A 9,024-nucleotide genomic window follows, 5' to 3' on the forward strand; every position below is an offset into this window, starting at 1 on the left:
CCACAATTTTTTCTCATCATATTTCTCCAGGCGCATCACTTATGTTGTCTAACAAAAGTTCTCTATTCTAGCTAGTGTGATTCACGTTGATTATTCAGAGTTACATAAACTCTCCACGCCTATGCCTACCTTCTTTGATGTCTTCTACACTTTTGTCTTGCCTTCTCATTTAAAACAAAGCCTTAACTATGTCTCAATCATTATAAATCCTCTAAATACGCTGCAATAAGATATTGTAACTTAAGTGTTTCAATTCTGGAGAGTTTAGCTTATTTTGTTTTTTATCCATCTTTATCATCTACATTTTAAACTTCTTATCCTTGCTCTCATATAAGCATCTTCTCAATTCTTTTTCTATGCTAAAATATAAAAAATACTTAATCTGATAATGAACTCATTGGCAACAATTAGAAAATATTTACACATTCTTGGCTCATATGTGTCTTCAAACCTTTACCCAATACAATAACAAATACTTTTGGCTTGATATTCAAATTATATGCAGATTCTGTTTAAGATGTCAGACTTTGAGCTTCTGTTTAAAACATAGAAAGCTGGAAGAATTGTTATTCTTATTAGAAAATAAGAAAAGAAATAACAAATTATACCTTTTGCTAAATCTATCAGATAGCTTAGGTCACAGAGTTATGATTAACCAGCCTGAAATCTAAGGAAAGTCAACCGTCCCCATGACAGTGTAACAAGACAGTGGCTTATCTGGGGCACAGGACAAGTGTAAAATAAGGCTGCCAAACTAAAGTATTCAGTCAAGTGTAGGCCAAATGAGAGTATACCCCCACCCTCCAAAGCCTCAGACATAAGGAGAGTTTGCACCTACATGTATGTTCTACTCCATGGACCTCATAGCTTGTACACAAAAAAGACTGAGGTAAACAGGAATCTAAAGAAAGACTCTCTTAGTGCTTCAGAAAGGGCTGGAAGCCTTAGCTGTAATCTTCTCTCATATGGAACAAAAGACTCAATCCTCTGGAAAAAAGCCAGCAAACCCTGTCACTCCCAGGACACAGGTAAAGAGCTACTGTAGGGCCAGGCACAGTGACTCACACATGTAATCCCAGAACTTTGGGAGACCGAGGCAGGCAGATCATGAGGTCAAGAGATTGAGACATCCTGGCCAACATGCTGAAACCCCATCTCTACTAAAAATATAAAAATTAGCCGGGCATGGTGGTGTGCACCTGTAGTCCCAGCTACTCTGGAGGCTAAGGCAGGAGAACTGCTTGAACAGGGGATATGGAGGTTGCAATGAGCCGAGATCGCACCACTGTACTCCAGCCTGACGACCGAGAGAGACTCTGTCTCAAAAATAAATAAATAAACAAAACATAAAAGAGCCACTGTAGTTAGAGTAAGGGAACAGGAAAAAACAAACAAAGAAACAAACTCTGGGGGAGCAGCAGGAAAATGTTCTGTTGTTTTGTACCCAGATTATTAACTATACTCTACACTGGAGAGGGAAACATAATAGAAAAAGGCTCACCATCAAAATCAAAACATAGCCTGCCTAAGACTGAGAATGGGAAAGGACAAAAGGGAATGCCCTGCACTCTTCACTACAAAGCCAGCAGGCAGAAAATAACAAGTGTCAACAGTTTGTCTCCAGGGGAGAAGCAAATGCAAGAAAGTCCAAGATCGTAGGGACAGACTAAAGCTTAGATTGGAACATGGACAGCAAGAAAAATCCTCTAGGAATCCAAATCACACTCTAAGCACAAAGTTAACTAAGAAGAATGTGAAGATAGAGTACAGCAAAAGCTAAACAAAAATTAACTAGATTGACTCACTTACCACAATAAAGGCTTAGCAGAAGAGGGATCCCTATTTCAAGGCATAAATATAATTTACTTCAGTCTCTACTGTTGTATACATAACAGCAAACTTCAAACAACAAACTACAAGACATAGAAACTGCAAGAAGGCTGATAGAAGCTGTCGAGATTGGATCCATCTTGGTGGTGGCTCTGAATTATGGCCAGAGAAGGCACCCGACCAGAGAAACCAGCCAATAGCAACACTCTGCAAGAAGCAGTATCAAAAAGTCTGCCAGGGTAGAGTGTCCAGCCAGCTTCTACAGCCAGCTTTGGTGCTTTAATTAATACTTCCCTAGTCTGGAAGACAAGTGCACATCTGTGAATATCTGTGGAGGAGAATATCTGGTGGCCCCACTCACTCCAGTGCTCAGGTGGTGACCACACAAAGCTCTGATGCTCTGTATAAGACTTCCTTTGGCTGAAGGAATGTGCATATCTACAAATATCTGAAGAGTGGAGCATCTGGCCCCAACCATTCCAAGTGGCCAAGTAAGAATCCCCCAAAGACCTTATCCTTGGTGGATAAGTTTCAAAGTCCAGCCTATAGTCTTGCCCAAAAACAAATTATGAACAGCAGTACTGCCCACCAAGAGAATGCAGCCTGCAACCAGGCCCAATTAGAAGTGATCACAAAGCCCAACCAGTGGCTCCACCTGACCACAGAATCCAGCCAGCGGTATCACTGTAACACAAAGCACAACCAGCAGCTCCACTCAACTGCAGAGCACAATCAGTGTCCCAGCCCAACCAAAGAACCTAACATTAAGGTCTGTCTACCCAAGGTTACTACCAGTTGGCCTATTCAGAATCCCAGGCTAGACCAAATAATAAAGGTTTATCAATGCCAAAAAATACTTGCAAAGGATGGAATATGTGGCCATTATCTGAAATGTGCTGACTCCAACACAAGCACCCAAGAATTAAGAAACACCAGGGACATATGACACCATCAAAAGAAACTGATACAACTCTAATAATAAGCCCTAAACAAATAGACACCTATAAAATGACTGACAAAGCATTCAGAATACTCATCCTAAAGGAGTACAGGTAAATATGTACTTATATATATATATATAATATACTAAATATACTAATACATATTAGAATATATATTATATACTATACATATATTATATATTATATACATATAATATACTATATATTATATAGTATATACATATATATTTATATATACATATATAATGTATAGTATGTACTATATTAATATGTATTAATATTTATATATTTCGTATATATTACATATATGTATATTATATATACATAATTCATATTATATATAAACTACATGTTTATACTACATGTATTTCTATTTCTTTGGAATATAATGTATAAATAAAATTTAAAGTTTGACAAAAAACAATAAAAAATTTACATAGAAATTTTAGAAATAAAGACTACAACAATTGAACTGAAAATTTTATTATAAACCTTCAACAGCAAACTTTATCAAGAGGAAAAGAATATCAGTATGCTTGAAGACTGAACATTTGAAATTATAAAGAGGAGAAAAACAAAAAAATACTGAAATAACAAAGCAGACACATAGGAATCATGGGACACCATCAAGAGAACTAACCTTTGCAGAAAGGAAGCCCAGAAGAAGAATTTTTAAAAGTTATAGAAACTATAATTAAGGAATTAATGGCAGAAAATTTCCCAAATCTGAAAAAAGATGCATACATTCAGATACATGAAGCTCAGAGATCTCTAATTAAATTTAATCCAAAGAGAAATTCACCAACACGCACAATATTCAAACCAACGAAATTCAAATAAAATAAGGAATTCTGAAAGCAGTAAGTGAAAAGAAACATATAACATACAAAGGAGTTTCAATATGACTGTCATCATATTTCTAAACAGAAACCCTGCAGGCTAGAAGAGAGTGGAAGGATATATTTAAAATGATGAAGAAAAAGTTTAAAACCTGCCAACCAAGAATACTTTACCTAGCAAAACTATCTTTCAGAAATGAGAGATAAATAAATACTTTTCCAGACAAACAAAAGCTAAGAGATTTCATCACTACTAGGTCAGCCCTAGAGAAACTGCTAAAGGGATTTATTTAAGTTGAGACAAAGGGCTGCTAATTAATAACATAAAACACATGAAGCCAAATAACTCAAAAAAAAAAAAAAAAGAGTCATATCCAAAATTCTCTAATATTAAAATGTGGTATATAAAACAATTTTATCTATGATGTGAGGGTTATAAGACAAAATTACTAAAAACAACTTTAGCTACAATAAATTGTTAAGAGCTACAAATTACACAAAGCATAGAGCAGGATGTCTGGCTTCCAAGTGGGAACATTTTCAGTGCAAGGAACAAAAGACAGAATTAAATATGAGTGATGTTGGGAAAGGCAAAAAGATTTTTATTCAGAAGTGTGTCCAGTGGCATACCATGGAAAAGGAAGGCAAGCAGAGACTGGGCTAAATCTCCACGGTCTCTTTGGGCAGAAGACAGGTCAGGTCATTGGATTCTCATACACAGATGCCAGTAAGAACAAAGGCATCACCTGGGGAGAGGATACACTGAAGGAGTATTTGGAGAATCTTAAGAAGTACATCCTGGAACAAAATGATGATATTTTCTGTCGTTAAGAAGGCAGAAAAGGCAGACTTGATCGCTTATCTCAGAAAAAGCTACTAATGAGTAACAATTGGTCACTGACTTATTTATTAGAAAACAGAAATGTCTCATGACTTTTTTATATGTACCATAATTTAATAGATCTCATACACCAGAATTCAGATCATAAATGACTGACAGAATATTTTTTGTTGGGTAGTCCTGATATAACTAAGACTGGCTTGTGGTTAAATGAATCTGTTTTTTTTTTTTTTTTCAATTGTAATAGTGATTCTGATTCAGTAAACGCTGTCACTGTTTACTTCTTCTAAAGACATAATTGGACTTCATTAGTAATGTTCAACTTTTTACAAAGATGGCAAATGCTATCTTAAAACTTATTGGAGATTGATTTTATATTTAGATTTATATAACTGGTTATGTGAATATATTTAAATACTGGGGAAATTCCTTCACTGCCTCAGAGCGAAGCAAGATTTAACTGTTTTGTGTCCATTTGTGTCGTAAAGGCAAGGGCTAAAGATAAAGTGGCAATGTCTACTTTATATTTTTGGTCTTAACTATGCCAATGCAATTAGAATTCCCTGTATCTAAAATGGTTCCTTTTGCTTATTGAAAGGCATTTTAGTGTGGTTTCTGTGTAATATCAAATAAAGATTATTTAACACTTCTCACATTTTATCAATCATCTATAAGGTCAGATGCTTTAAAAATAGCAAGGTAAACGTCACTCTTGAATTCTTTACTATCTAAGTCACACTAAGTTATAATTTAGGATTATCTTTAAACAGCCATTCAGAAACATAAAACTGTAGAACTGCTGTGTATTTATGATTGGGAATGGTACTTTTGCCAACTTAAAAGGATGAAAGTAGAGGAGACATACACAAATTTAAAAATTATGTGTGGTCATAAGAATTAAAAACAAAATTATAGATAAAAACAAAGTATGCAAAGATGTAAATTTTTATATCTAAATCATAAAATGTTAGAGGGAGCAATGAAAATATAGTGTTTTTATGTGACTAAAATTAAGCTATTATCAACTTACATAGCCTCTTATACGTACAAAATGATTTATGTAAGCCTCATGGTAACCACAAAGCAAACCTTATAATAGTTGCATAAACATTAAAAGAAAGAATTCAAAGCCTAACAGCAGAGAAAGCCATCAAATCTCAAAGGAAGACAGGAAGAAACAAAGGATCTACAAAACAACCAAAAAGCAAATTACCAAATGGCAGTAGCATGTCCTTACCTATTAATAATTACCCTGGACATACCAGTTTTGATGTTAACTTCCATAGCTGACAAAGCTTGTTAAGTAAGAATTCAGATCTTGTATAGACTTGATTTGTCTGGATTTTAGAGTTATTTGAGAGCCCATATTTCACCTTGAGGAGGGTGCCGCTGCTGTGACAGCCTGCCGTGTTTTGAAACAGCATGGATTGAGTGTCTTGTTTCCAGCATATGCCCCATGTTCCCCAACACTGTTGAGGGAAAGCTGCTCCTCAGGACCTGCCGAGTGGCCATATTCCCTGAAGGTCTGAATCTGGTACACAGGCCACTGTTGGTAAGATATAAAGCATCCAGTAGGGAAACAAAATTGATAAATATTGGGTGTGAATAATTGGGATTGGGGAGATTGCGGCGAACTAGAGGGCAAGTACCCATTGTAAAAACACATTCACAGACAGTCCAGGCACTGAGGCTGAATGGGATCAGGTATCCAGAAATCTCAGGATTTCCAGGGCTGTGTTACTGTTAGGTCAATATCACTGGTGCAGCAATGAATGTAGTTTTCCTAGATTCCTCTACCTCCCTGGGCTCTTTACCTAATGTCTTTGCTGCACAGCCAGTAACCCTGGGAGTAAAGAGGTGTGGTGGTCCAAGGAAGTAGCTTTTGCGACCAGCTGGAGTTTCTGGTGACTCTGTTGGCAATGGTCCTCATTGTTTGCCAGTTTTTCTTACTACTGAGGAAGAGATTGTCTTCTGAAGGTATTTGGAGCGATAAGAGTCACCGTAGTGACGTAGAGTCACTCTTAGTGATGTCCAGTTGTCCAGTTTCCAATAGAAGTGGGAGACCCAGATTTTTTAAAGGGATAACTTTTTATAGGTTCACTGAGGTGTAACCAACATGCAATATATTGCACATATTTAAAGTGTACCAGTAAGTCTTGATACACACACACACACACTTGAAACTATCACCCTAGCGTGGTGTTGGACAGATCTGTCACCCCCAAAGTTAACCTCAGGCCCTTAACTTTTCTCTCAGTGCTCTCCTTCCCCCAAAATCCCTAGGCAACCATTGAGTAGTTTTCACTATAGGTAAATTTGTCTTTTCTGGAATTTTATGTAAGTCTGTTTATAAAGTGTTAATTTTGTTTGCTGTCTTCATGCAACAGAATTTGAAATTTGTCCATGGTATGTATGAATAGCCCATTTTAAAATTACTGAGTCATATTCTGTATGGATATACCACAGTTTATCCATTTATCTTGATTGGTGTTTGCACTCCACTCCCCATTTTAAATATTAAAAAGCTGCACTGCAAAAAATAAAAATAAAAATAAAAAATAATTACCCTGGACATAAATGAATTAAATTCTCAAATCCTAAGACATAGAGTGACTGAATGTATTTTTAGACAAGAAGCTCCAACTTATGTCCCTACAAGAATACACATAGATTAAAAGTAAAGAGATGGAAAAAGACATTCTGCAAATTGAGCACCAAAAAGGAGAGGAGTAGCTACACTTAGACAAAATAGACTTTCAAGATGAAAACTGTAAAAGGAGATAAAGAATATTATTATGTAATAATAAAGGGACCGATTTATCAAGAGAACATAATTGTAAATATGTATAAGCATAAAAATATATAAAGAACCTAATATATAAAGCAATTATTAAAAAATCAGAAGAAAAAGACTGCAAGACAGTAATAGGAAACTTCAGTATCCCTCCTTGAACAATAGAGAGATCATCTACACAGAAAATTACTAGAGAAACATTGAACTTCAATTCTACTTTAGATCAAATGGGCCTAAAAGGCCCATAAACACTATGTTACATCCAACAGCAACAGAATACATTTTTTCTAGTTCACATATACCCTTCTCCATGAGAGATAATATATGAGGCCAAAAAACAAGTCTTAGCAAATTTAAGATTAAAAAGTATCTCATATCTTTCCCAATCAAAATGGTATTAAACTAGAAATTAATAAAAGAAGAAATCTAGGTAAATTCACAAATATGTGGAAATTAAACAACAGGCTTCTGAAAAAAATAGGTTAAAGAATTAAAAGGGACAGCAAAAAACACCTTGAGACTGATGAAAATGGAAACATTATATACCAAACTGATGAGATGTAGCAAAAGCAGTTTCAAGAGAAAAGTATGTATCAATAAATGCCTATATCAGAAAAAAAAAGAAAAAGTAATCTAAATCTATGTAAAACTTCTCATAGATTTAAAATATTTGAAGTTGGTTATGAGTAATGAAAGGATTTTCAAATTTTTTTGAATTAGTAAACATTAGAAAAAAACTAAGTCTAACGATAGCAAAAAAAAAGAGAAAATAACGAAGATCTATGCAGAAATACACGAACTAGAGACGAGAACAATATAAAAAAAATCAATGAAAGAAAGACTTGGTTCTTTGTAAAGATGGCATTGACAAACATTTAACTAAACTGAGAAAAGAAGAAAGAAGACTCAAATAAATAAAATGAAAGAGGAGACATTGCAAAAGATGTCACAGAAATACAAAGAATTACAAGACACTACTCGGAACAATTCTACATCAACAAACTGTATTACCTAGAAGAAACAGATAAATTTCTAGACACATCCAATATACTAAGACCCAATCAAGTAGAAATAGAAAACCTGAATAGATCAATTACAAACAAGGAAACTGAATTAGTTTTAAAAAACCTCCCATCAAGCCCCGGACCTGTTGGCTTCACAGCTGAACTATACACACATTTAAAGGAGTCCTAATACTGATCTTTCTCAAACTCTTTCAAAAAATTGAAGTGAAGGGAATATTTCCAAACTTATTGATGAAGCTAGCATTACCCTGATACCAAAGCCAGACAAGACAATACATGAAAAAGTAAATTACAGGACTATATCCCTGATGAACACAGATGCAAAATTTCTTGACAAAATACTTGGAAACTGAATTCAACAATACATTAAAATAATCATTCATCATGATCAACTGGGATTTAACCCTTAGATGAAAAAATGTTCCACCATATGCGAATCAGTAAATGTGGTGCACCACATTAATAGAATGAAGATTTAAAATTGTATAATCATCTTTATAGGTGTAAAAAAAACCACTCGGCAAAATTCAATAGGCTTTCACAATAAAAACTCAATAGATTAGGTAAGAGGTAGTGTACTTCAACCCAATCAAGGCTATATATGACAAGCCCAAAGCTAGTGACATTCTAAACAGTGAAAAGTTGATAGATTTTTCTCTAAGATCAGGAATAAAACAAGAATGTCCTGTCTCACCACTTCTATTCAACCTAGTAATGGAAGTTCTAAACAGAG

This window comes from Trachypithecus francoisi, unplaced genomic scaffold (genome assembly GCF_009764315.1).
Source record: "Trachypithecus francoisi isolate TF-2019V2 unplaced genomic scaffold, Tfra_2.0 Lachesis_group15, whole genome shotgun sequence".
NCBI classification, from domain to species: Eukaryota; Metazoa; Chordata; class Mammalia; order Primates; family Cercopithecidae; genus Trachypithecus; species Trachypithecus francoisi.